Below are 16,407 nucleotides of genomic sequence, written 5' to 3'. Positions count from 1 at the left end.
TGTCGTGTGACCCCTTTGTGAACTTTTACTCCTGTGGTATGTTTTTAGCCCATTTCTAAAATGGCAACTGAAAGTGGATTTCTTCACTGACATACGAAACAACTGTGACTGCCTAATTTGCCAAGAGACTGTGGCTGTTTTCAAAGAATTTAATATTAAGAAGCATTACCAGACGAAACATGCTAACTACGACAAGCTACCGGCGAACAAACGCGCTGAAAAACTGAAGCCACTGGAAGCTGTTTTGGTAGCACAGCAGCGCTTTTCCACAAGAGCCCGTGATTCAAATGAAAATTCTACAAAGGCGAGCTACGAGTCTCAGTGAATTGATTTTTTGTGATGATCAAACCACAGTTTTGTCAAATTTCTGTCATCTGATTTGACTATACTATACTGTAGTCAAATCAGATGACATTATAACAATAGTATAATCACTATACTAGCTGCATAGTCACTATACTATTCTTTGTCAAAATGCACTGGGATGTGATTTGTTAAAACAAAATCAATAAATACATGTTTCTAAAAAAATTCAGTCAACATTTATAAAATAGTTCATTTGTATTTAATTTATTATTATTTTAACCTTTAACTATCCTGGTAATGCAATTGAAAACAGATTCTCATTTGCAATATCGACCAAGCTGCAGACAGCTAAGTGATATAGTTACATATTTACATGTTAATTTACAATGGTAATGGTTCGAGGAATGTCAGGTCGAATGGTCGGCCCCCATACATTTTCATCTGACCAAATCTGGCCCTCTTTGCAAAAGGTTTGGACACCCCTGGCTTAGAGTATCTTCATTGTGGTTGCGATTGTGTCCTATCCCATCTTTTGATGGGATAGGGTTCATCTTGATGTGGATTACTACTGTAAACTACAAACCCAATTGTGTTAAATATAAATAAAAATAGAATACAATGATTTGCAAATCATGTTCGACCTGTATTTAATTGAATATACTACAAAGACAAGATATTTAATGTTCAAACTGATAAACATTATTGTCTTTAGCAAATAATCATTAACTTAGAATTTTATGGTTGCAACACGTTCCCAAAAAGATGGGACAGGGTCATGTTTACCACTGTGTTACATCACCTTTTCTTTGAACAACATTCAATAAACGTTCTTTTACTACGAAGCCACGCTGTTGTAACACGTGCAGAATGTGGTTTGGCATTGTCTTGCTGAAATAAGCAGGGGCGTCCATGAAAAAGACGTCGCTTGGATGGCAGCATATGTTTCTCCAAAACCTGTATGTACCTTTCGGCATTAATGGTGCCTTCACACATGTGTAAGTTACCCATGCCGTTGGCACTAACACACCCCCATACCATCGCAGATGCTGGCTTTTGGACTTTGCGTCCATAGCAGTCCGGATGGTTCTTTTCCTCTTTGGCCCTGAGGAGACGACGTCCACAATTTCCAAAAACAATTTGAAATGTGGACTCATCGAACCACAGAACACTTTTCCACTTTGCATCAGTCCATCTTAGATGAGCTCGGTCCCAGAGAGGCCGGCGGCGTTTCTGGGTGTTGTTGATAAAAGGCTTTTGCTTTGTATAGTAGAGTTTCAAGTTGCACTTACGAATGTAGCGCCGAACAGTATTTACTGACATTGGTTTTCCTGAGCCCATGTGGTGATATCCTTTACACATTGATTTTTTTTTCGGTTTTTGATGCAGTGCCGCCTGAGGGATCGCAGGTCACGGGCATTCAATGTTGGTTTTCGGCCTTGCCGCTTACATGCAGTGATTTCTCCAGATTCTCTGAACCTTTTGATGATATTATGGACCGTAGATGATGAAATCCCGAAATTTCTTGCAATTGTACATTGAGGAACATTGTCCTTAAACTGTTGGACTATTTTCCCACGCACTTGTTCACAAAGAGATGAACCTCGCCCCATCTTTGCTTGTGAATGACTGAGCAATTCAGGGAAGCTCCTTTTCTACCCAATCATGGCACCCACTTGTTCCCAATGAGCCTGTTCACCTGTGGGATGTTCCAAACAGGTGTTTGATGAGCATTCCTCAACTTTCTCCGTCTTTTTTGCCACCTGGCCCAGCTTTTTTGAGAACGTGTTGCAGCCATAAAATTCTACATTAAATATCTTGTCTTTGTGGTGTATTCAATTAAATATAGGTTCAACATGATTTGCAAATCATTGAATTCTCTTTTTATTTATGTTTAACACAATATGCCAATTTAAACACCCTTATAAATCATTTGAGGAAATCATTTAAGATTTTGTGTTGAAATTAAAAACTACGTTCAACTCAAAATCCTAAAAAAAAAAACACCAAACCAAAAGTAAGTTTCAATGTCCTAGAATTAAAAGCAAATGCAACAAGTTGTGAGATGCAGTTCAGATGCATCACATCTGCACAGCTAATTTAAGGACGGCAGCAGCTGGAATGGAATAGAATTTCTTACATATATCACTTTAAAATCATGTCTCAAAAAAGGTTTAACCAAAAATAGTAGTTACTGCAAGATGAGCTTCCAATCTACATGCATATGTTTATGTGGAAGAGCATGGTACATTTTATGCTTTAATTTAATGTCAATATCAGAATTAAAAAAAAAATTCCCCCAAAGGTTAAATGTCAACATGGTACGTTTACTTATTTTGAGAATGCCCACTTTTGTTTTCTATGACCATGAATTTTCAGTGTCCACATTCAGCACTGAAGTGAGGAGAGGCACCTTTTGCAACCAATACAGTCTAACTGTTTTGGGAATCATGCCAGTTTTGCACACCCGGACATGGAATTTATCTTCCATTACTCTTGTCGATCCTTGACAGTGCTGTCAGATTTTTGGGAGTATTTTCCCCACATCTGTTTCTTGAATAATAAATGATGCTAGATGAGCACAAAATGGAAAATAAAATTCATAGCATATAATTCACAATGATACTGGTCATGCAGTTTTTGACTTAGTATGAATAGTTGGATTGTTAACTATTTTTATTGTACCTCACGCAGAGCTCACAAGCACATCTTGCATAACGAAAGTGAAATGTGAAATTAATGGCCACCTATAGAAAAATAAAACCCATACAAAGTCTTCTATTGGGCTTCACGGGCATATCAAAGTGACTCGCGAGAGCCGCGGGCAACTGGTGTTTACATTACAGACTATGAAAAACAAGAGTTTTAACATGCAGCGTAATTTTGCCACTGCCCAAACTGGGGTATTTCAGCCCACTTCTAACTTGGGAAAACATCTTGCGGTAAGTTGCAGATGCTTTTGCTGTTGTTTTGCCTGTGCATATGGCAACATTAGCCCTATTTTATGGATGCAAGTAACTGTTAAACATGCATCTTGTTCACTCTCACACTCTCTCTCTCTTGCAACAAACACACACACACACACTTTATCAACAAGTCTGGTCAGCAAACATCTTCTTCATTCAGTCATTTTAGCAGATAAAGCAAATAATGTTTCTTTAAGGCTTTGGGCCCTTCAAAATTTAAATGGTGGCAGGTGTGTATGGACTCCCATTGAACGTGAGTTTGAATGTGATCTCTTACTTCTGAACACAGCCACATGCCAGTTACAAGAGGGAGTACATCCTTGTGCAACCAGATTTTTAAAAAATCTATTTTTTGGAAACTTTACTTCACCAGGTAAAAGACCAGTTAAAACAGAACATCTCTTTTGCAATGGCAACCTGGCCAAAGAGGCAACAAGTTAGACCTCAAGTCCAAGTCAATCACATTCACGTTTATTTCAGTTGGTTATTTTCACCTCTTTCTTTACCAGTGATGCAGACTTTGGATCGGTCCGTTGTGGTAAAGAAGGAGCTAAGCCGAAAGGCGAAGCTCTCGATTTACCGGTCGATCTACGTTCCTACCCTCATCTATGGTCACGAGCGGTGGGTCGTGACCGAAAGAACGAGATCCCGGATACAAGCGGCCGAAATGAGTTTCCTCTGCAGGGTGTCCTGACTCTCCCTTAGAGATAGGGTGAGAAGCTCGGTCATCCGGGAGGATCTCAGAGTAGATTTGCTGCTCCTGCACATCGAGAGGAGTCAGATGAGGTGGCTGGGGCATCTGATTCGGATGCCTCCTGGACGCCTCCCTGTTGAGGTGTTCCGGGCACGTCCCAACGGGAGGAGACCGAGGGGACGACCCAGGACACGCTGGAGAGACTATGTCCTTCAGCTGGCCTGGGAACGCCTCGGGATCCCCCCGGAAGAGCTGGATGAAGTGGCTTGGGAGAGGGAAGTCTGGGCGTCCCTGCTAAAGCTACTGCCCCCGCGACCCGACCTCGGATAAGCGGTAGAAAATAGATGGATGGATGGAAAACCAAGCGTTATTCACCTTACCGCTTTTCACCACTGCCGATGACGTAGAACATCCAGTTCTTCGACTTGAGCTACGATTACTTCTCCTAGTTTTAATCGCAACTTTGAAATTTTTACAACGTTACAATTCTCTGACATTTCCTGGATTTATAGTTGACAAACCCCCCCTCAAAAACATCTCGGTGAGTAAGATCATTTTTCAAATCCATATGGTAATCTGTTTTATTATATTTTTCTGTACTTCAGCCAAATGCGACATAATTTGATCGCTTCACACACATTCTTTTGACCTATCACTGGCACCTGCCATGGATGGCTCATATTTTCTGTTGCTTCCAGTGCTAATTTCATACATTGTATCAACTACAAGTGCCCCTTGACTGTAATATTTTTATTCCTTGCTGTGTTTTTTGGAGTGTTTGTTCATTCTCGACTCACCACACCAAACCACATCAAGACTAGTCTTACTTTTGCAAAAAGAAAAAAAATAGGTTATCGTTGTCTGATATTTGCATTTGTTTGATGATCTTAAACATTAAAGTGTGGAATCTACACCAAAAAAAGAATAATTTGAGGAAGGTGCAAATACTTTTTCAAAGCACTGTATATCATTTATTTATCCGAATACGGTACGATACTTATGCGATTGGCTGGCAACCAGTTCAAGTTGTACCACACCTCCTGCCCGCAGTTAGCCGGGATAGGCTCCAGCATACCCACGACCCGGGTGAGGAGAAGCGGTGTAGAAAATGGATGGATGGTATGATACTGCTTACACGAACAAAGCCTACACACGGGATGCTGTCATCTTTGGTAGATCTTGAAGACACCTTGTGTAAAACAAAAGACGTTTACAGTTCCTAGTGCTTTGTACAGGTGGGTTCCGCCATTTACCTGTGCCGGAAGGAAGTGTTTTGACCTGTTTTGCCGAATGCGGAAGTTGAGCATATAACAGACCGCAGCCACAGGACACAGACCCTCAGTGCGGTGGTGAAGGGCGCCATCTGAGGAAACACTGAATGATAATGAACACGGACGTGCTGGAGTCTATCCCAGCTACCTTCGGGCGGGCGAGAGGCGGGGTACACCCTGAACTGGTCGCCAGCCAACCGCAGGGCACATTGAAACAAACAACCATTCGCAGTCACATTCACACCTATGGGCAATTTAGAGTCTTCAATTAACCTGCCATGCATGTTTTTGGGATGTGGGAGGAAACCGGAGTACCCGGAGAAAACCCACGCAGGCACGGGGACAACATGCAAACACAGGCGGGGCCGGGATTTGAACCCCGGACCTCAGAACAGTGAGGCCGACGCTCTCACCAGTCGTTCACCGTGCCGCATAAATAATGGGGAAAAAAAATTAAAGTTGGAAAAAAATGGAAAAAAAAATTAAAGTTAAAAGGAAAATAAAACTATTTAAATGTTAGTTAAAAGGAAGATAAACATTCATTAAGAGCTACATTAAAAAGGTGGGTCTTGAGCCTGTTCTTAAAAACATAAATGTACTGCGCAGCCCTGAGGTGCTCCAGCAGACTGTTCCACAGACGGGGGCAGTAAAACTGGAACGATGCCTGAGTGTGTGTCCTGACTTTTGGAATAACTAAAAGGCCAGTGCCGGATGACCTCAGGGCCCGCCAGGGTTTATAGGGTAGTAAGAAGGCCTAAGACCCTTAAGATACTTAAAAACCAACAAAATAACCTTGAAATCACATGAGGAGCCAATGCATTAATTTAAAAATTAGTGTAATGTGCTCCTGGCTTCTGGTCGTCATCGGGACACTTGCTGACGAGTTCTCTAGTAATTGTAGGGCTGAAATAGTTTTTTTTTTGGGGGAAGACCACAAAGCAGGACAATCCGACTGGAAATAAAAGATGCATTAATGTCTCCATGTTGGCCCGAGAGAGAATTGGGTGGACTTTGGCTATTTTCTTGAAATGATAAACAACTATATTTTTGTCATTTTGTTAATGTGTGGAATAAAAGTCCGCAGAGCCTAAAATTATGCCCAGGTTTTTCACCTTTGAAGCAGGTTTTAAGGATGAGGATTTGATTTGAGGAGTAAATGTTCTCCCTCTCTCTCTCTGTCTGTCTCTCTCTTTACCATTAAACAGACCCTTTCCAAAAAAATTATTACCATAATTCCATTCCAAAAGTTAAATCTTCATAGATGATAGATTCAGGGCCCACAATTTAAACAATTTCAAGTATGTATTTGTTTATTTTTACATAATTTGGGCTTCCAGCTCATGAAACCCACAAAATCAGGAATTCCAAAAATGTGAAACAATTTGAAGAAATCAGCCCAAATTTATGCACGCCATAAATGTTTTAAAGTGAGTTTCACACACTAATCATCTACTAAACTCAAAGCACCGGCACAGGTTTCCCCAGGTGTCATTAAATTGTTTAGTTGGGTTCAATATGGGGAAGACTGCAGCCTTGACCACTGGCCAGAAGACCATCATTGATAACCTCCATAGGATGGGTAAGCCACAAAAGGTCATAGCTAAGGAGGCTGGCTGGCTGTTCACAGAGTGCTGTTTCTAAGAATATCAATGGAAAGTCTAGTGGAAAGACAAAATGTGGAAGGAGAAGATGCACCAGCAAAAGAGATGACCGTGGGCTTCAACAGATTATCAAGCGGACAAGATTCAAGAATCTAGCAGAGATCCAGAAAGAGTGGAAATAGTCGAGAGTCAAAGCTTCAAATACCACCACATTCAGACGGATCCGGGACTGTCGGGTTCCTCGGGTCAAGCCACTTCTGAGCCTGAGCCAACGTAGGAAGTGTCTCAAGTGAGCCAAGGAGAAGAAGGATTGGACTGTTGGCCAGTGGTCCGAGGTCCTCTTTTCCGATGAAAGTAAAGTGTGCCTTTCATTCGGGAATCAAGGTCCAAGGTTTGGAGGAAGACGGTGAAGAACAGAACCCAAGCTGCTTGAGTTCCAGTGTGAAATATCCACAGTCAGTCATGATTTGGGGTCCAATGTCCAGTGCAGGTGTTGGTAAACTCTGCTTTCTTAAATCCAAGGTCACCGCAACAGTCTACCAGAATGTTTTAGAGCACTTCATGATTCCTTCTGCTGAGGATCTGTATGGCGAAGCAGATTTAATCTTCCCGTTGGACCTGGCCCCTGCCCATACCACCAGTAGCACCAAATCCTGGTTTGATGCCCATGCCATCACAGTGCTTGACTGGCCAGCCAGCTCGCCAGATCTAAACCCCATTGAAAATCTCTGGGGTATCATCAAGAGGAAAATGAGGGGCATCAGGCCCAAAAACAAAGAAGAACTGACAGTAGGCCTCAAGGAAATCTGGGCTTCCATAACTCTCTGGCAATGCCACAGGCTGGTTGTCTCAATGCCACGGCGCATCGGGGCAGTGATTAAAGCAAAGGGATTCCCAACCAAGTACTGAAGATTAACATATCGTTTTGAAAGTACCATATTTTGATTGATTTAATTTGACCCTAATTTCTCTCTTTTTTTCTACAAAAACTGAGAAGTAAATGGTGATTTCTTCACAGTATTCTAATTTTTTGAATTCCTGATTTTGTGGGTTTTATGATCTGGAAGCCTCATTTATGTAAAAAGAAATAAATATTTGAAATTGCTTAAATTGTGGGCCCCGAATCTATAATCTATGAAAGTTTAAGTTTTTTAATGGAATTATGGAAATAAATACATTTTCCATGATAGTCAAATATTTTGGAAAAGGTCTGTATATGTGCCGTACCACATAATGTAAGGGAGTGACCTAAGGTAACCTTACATACACTATGTGTGTGGAAAAGTTGCACATATGAGATACAAAGCATCACCACAAGTCAGTGTCCAAGCTGTCAATTAAATGGTGACTTTTCACAACCCTTTTGGTTTCTTCTTTTTCAGGAAACAGTCAGTGCCTCACCAGCCACTGACCTCACGACTCATGCCTCGCTCAGAGGTTCTGCAGTGCCAAGACACGTTTTCCAGCACGGGCGGGAGAATAGAATTTCTGAAATGCCAGTCCATATGTTTTCTGTATCAGGCTATGACGCATTACGGTAAGTAAGGACAATTGTAGCCCTTCAAAAGGAAGGATTGATACTTGTTTTGTAACCTCAGTCAAAATGGTTACTATATAAGGCTGTATACCCATAATAATACATATTATACTGATATATTATTATTACAAGTATACTGATAATGTGCGTGATTGACTGGCGAAATTCTGGGGTGTACCCAGCCTCCTGCTCAAAGTCAGCTAGGATTGGCTCCAGCTCACCTGCAACTCTAAAGAGGATAAGCCGTATACAAAATGGATGGATGCAAACTTCCTGAAGAAAAAAAAAAGCACAGTGTATTAAAATACCTTTCTGGGGTCAAACTGTTGAAAGTATTTCAATGAGTGCCCTCATTGAGCTCGATTGTGCCCATGCGGGAAGGCCGTGATGGTGATGGCTGACCTGTTTCTAACTGAGTTGCCTTTTGCTGTATGGCGTGTCCACCATGCACCAGATGCACAGGGAGTAATTTGATATTGCTGTCCCTTCGGGTGCCTGGCCCCCAGTGGTCAGTGGGCGGTGGTCTCAGATTGACCGGACTCTGGATTTTTCCGTAAAGACCGCTCGAGACCAGCACTGATCTATTATTCTTCAACTTCATTAATGTGAAAATAAGGAGAAGCACTCGGTAAAACATCCATCCGTTTTCCATCCCGCTTATCCTCACTAGGGTTGCAAATAGCTTCAATTTGTGTGTTACAAATTGAACCCCATCCCCGTAATGACTGCAACCTTTGCAGTGTCGTGACTGAGAGACACTGCCACTCGCCACCTTTCTGAGATGACTCTTTCTGGGAAAAGCTTTTAATTCCACCTTAAACTGACATTATTATAAGACCCCGCCGTCCACGTTTAGGTCACAAAATGCTGCAGTCTCTTATGTTTCTTAAATGCTCTTCTTTAAATCTTTTTTTTGTTTTTGTTTGTGAATACATACAATGATTTATTTTTTCGCAATAATTTAGAAAAACTAAGATTTTTGCATGTGGTGATTGGAAAGAGTTGTAGACACTGTGTTTTTGGCTGTCAAATGTACAGTATGTAAAAGAAATTCAAATTAAGGAGAGACTGCTCTCTTACTGTTCAACTTGTCATTGTTTTTTTTTTTATTGTCTTGGTCTTGTCTCGGTCTTGGCTTGTCTCGGTCTTGGGTTAGGGTTCGGGTTAGCCCTCGGTCTCAACTCCCCAAAATATTGGTCTTGTTTTGGTCTCTGTGAGTTCTGGTCTTGGGCAAGTCTTGGTCTCGGATAGTGTGGTCTTGAGAACAACATTGTGAATTGGTGCTATACAGTATGAATACAATTGACTTGACTGTACTAAAAAATCGGCCCAGAGAGTGGTGACAAAGCCCAAGAAACCATCATGTCCGTGCTGCCAAGTCCTGCATTCTAGCTGGGTATTTTTAGCTCTTGGCATTTATACTTGGCAAGCTTTTACATACCCATAAAGTCGATTCACACCATTTCCTGTTCCTGTGAAAGCGTTTATCACCAACATTTATGGTATATACAAATGCAACTTGCAACTACTAAATAATAACATTTCAGTCACAATTTAAACCACGGGCTGAACTGACCCATCCAATATGTTCAGCTTTTTACGCATTTGGACTTTTTTTTTGTATTTCACAAAAAGTTAATAAATGCATCATTTTCAATTTATGTATGATAAATATGAATACAACTGCCTAACAAGCCATCCATCCATCCATCCTGAAATGATCGCCAGCCAATCGTAGTGTACGTTTGGGGTGCTGACGGATTTTCCTGTCAGCTTGGGGGAATAAATGGGCTGCAGCAAAAAGAGAACTTCTTTGGTCCAGGGCAAAAGGGCCGGTGCATCAGCACCGCCTGGAGTCTATCTGTCCATGTGTTTGCATTTCCCTTTTGAAATTCCTTAAGTTCATTTCAGGCTGTGAAGGAGCTCGATCGACACAGGAACAAAGTATTGTTTGTTTTGGTTTTGCTCGCACAATGGAAGCCTATACCTCCTACCAGAATTCAGAAGAACAAATTCACAGTTCAACACACGAGACCTGTCTAATAAAATGACATTTGCTTGCCTGATAGTAACCTGCTCCAAAACGTCCCGTGGATCGATGGGCAGTGTTATTCCCATTATCTTACCTGCAGTTCTAACCAGACTGCAAATACTCAGAGCCTACATAAAAAAAATTGAAATACAAAAGACGCTGATGGATTCTGGCACAAACATTGTCGATTTGTTGATGGAACCATTAAATGTATCAACCTTTGTAATCAAGCCAGGGCAAGAACACACGCACAGTGTGGCCTGTGATGAGAGCTGTTATTCATGCTCTTGAAATAAAACATGAAAGTGGAATGCAGTGACACCCAAACGAATGGCCATCACTATATGTCAGTCATCACATGAATGTAACCCGACTCCCGCAAGGGTACCACGCTGCTTTCACTCTGCTGCCTGTAGAAAGAGACTCAAGGTTCACCATGTTTGCCATGTTTCCCTGTTAGTGTTATACGGGCCATATTTTGCACATAATCACCCATTTTCGGGGACTATTATCGAAGGACAAACCAGATATTGAATGACACCAGACACAAGATGGCAGAATTAGTGAAAGGTCAAAAAAGTGCATGCTCCTTGTCACTGCTCTGCCAGATTTATTTTCAAACTGATCTTCAAACTCATTCCCCTACTGGTGCTCAAGAAGTCCCCTTTTGCCCTGGATGACAAAAGAGCCCCCCCTTTTTTTTTTCTTTAGTCATCAATATTGAAAAAAATATAAATGACCTGGCATTTGTGAAAAACTCTTGAATCTCTCTTATATCTGTTTTTGGAACTTTTTCTTGTAACTTCTTTGTATTTCAGAATCAGAATAATCAGAATCATCAGAATCAGAATCATCTTTATTTGCCAAGTATGTCCAAAACACACAAGGAATTTGTCTCCGGTAGTTGGAGCCGCTCTAGTACAATAGACAGTCAATTTACAGAACACTTTGGGGACATCAAGACATTGACAAAAAACAATTGTGCAAAAAGATGCAGAGTCCTCTAGCACTTAGAGCAGTTCGAATGACTAATATTGCAATCGACCGGTGCAATGACCATTCTGCAAGGGGCACTGAGACTTCAAGGAGTGTATGCGGTTTAAAGTGACGAGTAGTGCGATCATCTGGGACAATGTTGGTTGTGCAAATGGTTGTGCAACGAACTCAAGTCAAAGAATTGCCAGCTTGTTGTAATGGAATTCTAGGTTAGGTGTTTAAGAAGTTGATCGCAAGAGGGAAGAAGCTGTTGGAATGTCTACTAGTTCTAGTTTGCATTGATCGGGAGCGCCTACCTGAGGGAAGGAGCTGGAAGAGCTGGTGACCGGGGTGCGGAGGGTCCGAGAGGATTTTGCACGCCCTTGTCTTAGTTCTGGCACCGTGCAAGTCCTCAATGGTGGGTAGGGGGGTACCGACAATCCTTTCAGCAGTTTTGATTGTCCGTTGCAGTCGGAGTTTGTCCTTTTTTGTAGCAGCGCCGAACCAGACTGTGATGGAAGAACACAGGACTGATTCGATGACCGCTGTGTAGAACTGTCTCAGCAGCTCCGGTGGCAGGCCGTGCTTTCTCAGAAGCCGCAAGGTAGTACATCCTCTGTTGGGCCTTTTTGAGGACGGAGTTGATATTAGTCGCCCACTTCAGGTCCTGAGAGATTGTAATTCCCAGGAACTTGAAGGTCTCGACGGTTGACACAAGGCAGCTGGACAACGTGAGGGGCAGCTGTGGCAAAGGATGCCTCCTGAAGTCCACGATCATCTCTACAGTCTTGAGCGTGTTCAGCTCCAGGTTGTGTCGGCCGCACCACAGCTCCAGCCGCTCCGCTTCCTGCCGATATGCAGATTCGTCACCGTCCTTGATGAGGCAGATGACAGTGGTGTCATCTGCAAACTACAGGAGTTTGACAGTCGGGTTCGCTGAGGTGCAGTCGTTCGTGTAGAGAGAGAAGAGCAGCGGAGAGAGGACACAACCTTGGGGCGCCCCAGTGCTGATGCTGCGTGTGGATGAGGTGGCCTCCCCCAGCCTGACCTGCTGTGTCCTGCCCGTCAGAAAGCTGTAAATCCACTGGCAGATGGCAGGTGAGATGCTGAGCTGGAGAAGCTTGGATGAAAGGAGTTCAGGGATGATGGTGTTGAACGCTGAGCTGAAGTCCACTAACAGGATCCTCGCGTAGGTCCCTGTACTGTCGAGGTGTTCTAGGATGAAGTGCAGTCCCATGTTGACTGCATCATCCGCAGACCTGTTCGCTTGGTGGGCAAACTGCAGGGCGTCCAGCAGGGGACCTGTGACACTCTTGAGGTGGTCCAGCACTAGACGTTCAAAGGACTTCATGACCACAGATGTAAAAGCGACAGGCCTGTAGTCATTCAGACCAGAGATTGCAGGTTTCTTGGGGACTGGAATGATGGTGGAGCGTTTGAAACAGGATGGAACTTCACACAGTTCCAGGGATCTATTGAAGATCTGAGTGAAGAATGGAGCGCGCTAGTCCGCGCAGACTTTGAGGCAGGATGGGGACACATGGTCCGGGCCTGCCGCTTTGTTAATCTTTTGTTGTTTGAAGATGCATCTCACATCCTGTTCATGAATGGTTAACGCAGAAGTCAGAGGTGTGATTGTGGTCGCGTGTGCGGCCGGGTGGTTGTGTGGTGTGAAAGTGTCCTTTTCAAATCTGCAGTAAAAGGCATTCAAGTCGTTGGCTAGTGTGCTATTGTTCTCAGCTTGGGGGGATCGTCGCTTGTAATAAGTCAGCGATTTGAATGCGTGCCAGACCGATTTAGAGTCGTTTGCGCTAAACTGTTTTTCCAACATTGCTGCATAGTTTCTTTTTGCAATGTTAATTTCTTTAGTAAGCTGGTTTCTAGCTCGATTATACAGGGCCCTGTCCCCGCTCTGATATGCGTCCTCCTTAGCTTGGCGAAACTGCTTAAGTTTAGCAGTGAACCACGGCTTGTTGTTGTTGAATGTGTGAAAAGAGTTTGTTGGTACACAAACCTCTTCGCAGAAACTGATATAGGATGTGACAGTGTTCGTATATTCATCCAGGCTGCCAGCTGAATTTTCAAAGACACTCCAGTCTGTGCAGTCTAAACAGCTTTGAAGTTCCATCTTGGCTTCATTTGTCCACTTTTTCACTGTTTTCACTGTAGGCTTTGCACATTTAAGTTCTTTCCTGTACGTCGGTATTAAGTGAATTAAGCAGTGATCAGATGAGCCCAGGGCTGCACGAGGTATAGCACGGTATGCGTTTTTTACCGTCGTGTAGCAGTGGTCTAAAGTATTATTTTCCCTGGTAGGACAGTCGATGTGCTGCTTGTATTTAGGGAGTTCGTGGTTGAGTTTAGCTTTGTTAAAGTCCCCGAGAATAATGAGGGGTGAGTCCGGGTGTTTTTTTCAATTTCGTTGACTTGTTCGGCGAGCGTTAGCAGTGCGGCGTTCGTGTTAGCTTGAGGCGGAATGTAGGCTGCAGCCAGGATGAACGATGCAAACTCACGTGGTGAGTAGAATGGTTTACAGTTTAAGAATAGCGACTCCAAATGCGGGCTGCAGTGTGTGCTGAGCACCGTGACGTCCGTACACCATTTTTCGTTGATATAGAGGCATATCCCGCCGCCCTTTGTTTTCCCCGAAGATTCCCTGTCACGGTCCGCTCGATGAATGTGGAAACCGGGAAGGATAACGGCGCCATCGGGTACAGCGTCGCAAAGCCAGGTATCCGTGAAGCACATGGCCGCGGAACGTCCGAAGTCTTTACTGGTCTTTAACAGAAGATGAAGCTCGTCCATTTTGTTGGGTAGGGAGCGTACATTCGCGAGGTGGATCGACGGGAACGCCAATCTGTGTCCTCTCTTGCGGAGTTTCATCTGAATGCCGGCCCGTTTCCCTCTGTGGCGCCGCTTCCGTCTCCATACGCCGAAAACCGCGGACGCCGCTCCAGTGAGTAACTCGGGGAAAAAACTGAGCGGATTTGCGAAAGTTGGTGACAGAAAGTCCGGAGTGGCCTCCTTGATGGTTAGCAGGTCCTCCCTTGTGTAAGTGAGTCGTGTAAGGTCTCCAAAGACGGACGAAAAACACAAAAACAAAAACAATACTAGAGAGCGCGTTACCGAGGCGACCACACTGGTAGGCGCCATCTTGGTTTTCTTCACAAAGGATGCTTTGCAGTATTCGGCGGGGTATTCGTCTGATTTAGCCTTGACAAAAAAAATAACTGTTACTGTACCAAAAATAGCACGTTCCAGACTCCAATGAGTTGCGTTTTGTATTCCTCAAAGTTAACACGAGTGCCATGCCGCTCTCTCTCATTCTCTCGGTCTTCAGCACAGACCCGCATTCAATATGGCCGCTACGTGGGGATGGGAGCCATGTCTTTTTGAATTGGATACATTTTTTTTCTGTATATCTGTGACCCGGAAATACATTTGTCCCATTCTCCGCCTGCATTGTGCCACAGCGCCAATAACGAACAGCGGCCAATTCTGGAACTAATAGTTTGTGAACAGCAGTTTAAGTGACAAAAGGAAAATATTTTTGGACCCATTGTTCAGTCCCCATGGTCCGTTTTATCCGATATCCGTTATACCGGGGTCTGTTTTAATCCATGTTTCACTGTACCGTTACTGATATAAATATAGCTCACCACACTGTCAGCTCAACTTAAAATGTACCTTTCATTTCAAATCAGATATCTTCATCATCATTCATCAGACTGTATGTGAGTTACTGAGGGTTTTTTGCTATTTGCAGTAGGGCTCGGTCCTTATCCACACCAGTGACATGACAACATGGGCACACTTCTTCATCTTCTATTCATTTTAGGATCCAATTAAAAATTCTTTCATTTGCTTTAAAGCCTTGAATGGCCTTGCCCCATCGCACCTCTCTGAGCTGCTGAACTCTCTCAGGTCAGCAGCTGGCCAGAGCCAGGCTTAAAGTTAGAGGTGAACGAGCGTTTGCTGTTGCAGCTCCAAAACTGTGGAACGTTTTGCCTCTCCACATCAGACAAGCCTCATCACTGTTTCATTTTAAAATCCTTGTTTAAAACACATCGTTTAACCCTGGCTTTTAACACCAGTTAACGTGTCTCATGTGATGTATATGGGTTGTGTGGGCGGTGGATTTTATTTTATGTTGATTTTACCTACTTCATTTTATGTAGTTTTTATCTCATTTTATTTTATTGTTTTTATCCTTATTTTGAATGTTCGCTGTGTTTTTATCGCATTGTACAGCACTGTGGGAACCTTGTGTTTGTTTAAATTGTGCTATATAAATAAAGTGGATTGGATTCTTGCAAGCAAGCTTGATGCATTTTTAGTACTACAGTATACTGTAGGCCATACAAATTAAAGGATGATCCCCTGACTGGAATTCAGATATACATTTTATTTGCAAGCACCCAACACAGCTTTACAACAAAAACAAACAAATGAAAGTCATATGGAAAAGAAGAAGTCGAAAAGAGAGCTAGATAAGATAGACAGATGACCATGTGTACCCTCACTGACTTTGATGTTCGTCCCATGATGTTTACGACAAACGAATACTTTGATAATCCTGTTCAGTCACATGAATAGGACTCCAGCTTCCAGAGTGATGTGGAGTTTCCATCGGGCTCACTGTGGTTTTGAGCTCTATACAAGCTTTGTCTCACCTGGGAGCAGAGAGTGCTTCCAATTTCCATGCTCCAGATCCCACAGCAAAGCATAGTCTTTAAACAAAGTTCTCAAAATTCAAGTCCTTTTCAAATCTGCAGTAGAAGGTATTCAAGTTGTTGGCTAGTGTTCTATTGTTCTCAGCTTGGGGGGATCGTCGCTTGTAATTAGTCAGCGATTGGAATGCATGCCAGACTGATTTAGAGTCATTAGCGCTAAAACTGTTTTTCCAACTTTGCTGCATAGTTCCTCTTTGCAATGTTAATTTCTTTAGTCAGCTGGTTTCTAGCGCGATTATACACGGCCCTGTCCCCGCTCTGATATGCGTCCTCCTTAGCTTGGCGAAGCTGCTTA

The sequence above is a fragment of the Phycodurus eques genome, chromosome 11 (genome assembly GCF_024500275.1).
Source record: "Phycodurus eques isolate BA_2022a chromosome 11, UOR_Pequ_1.1, whole genome shotgun sequence".
NCBI lineage: Eukaryota > Metazoa > Chordata > Actinopteri > Syngnathiformes > Syngnathidae > Phycodurus > Phycodurus eques.
The sequence above is the reverse complement of the archived record's forward strand: the minus strand, read 5'-3'. Positions refer to the sequence as shown.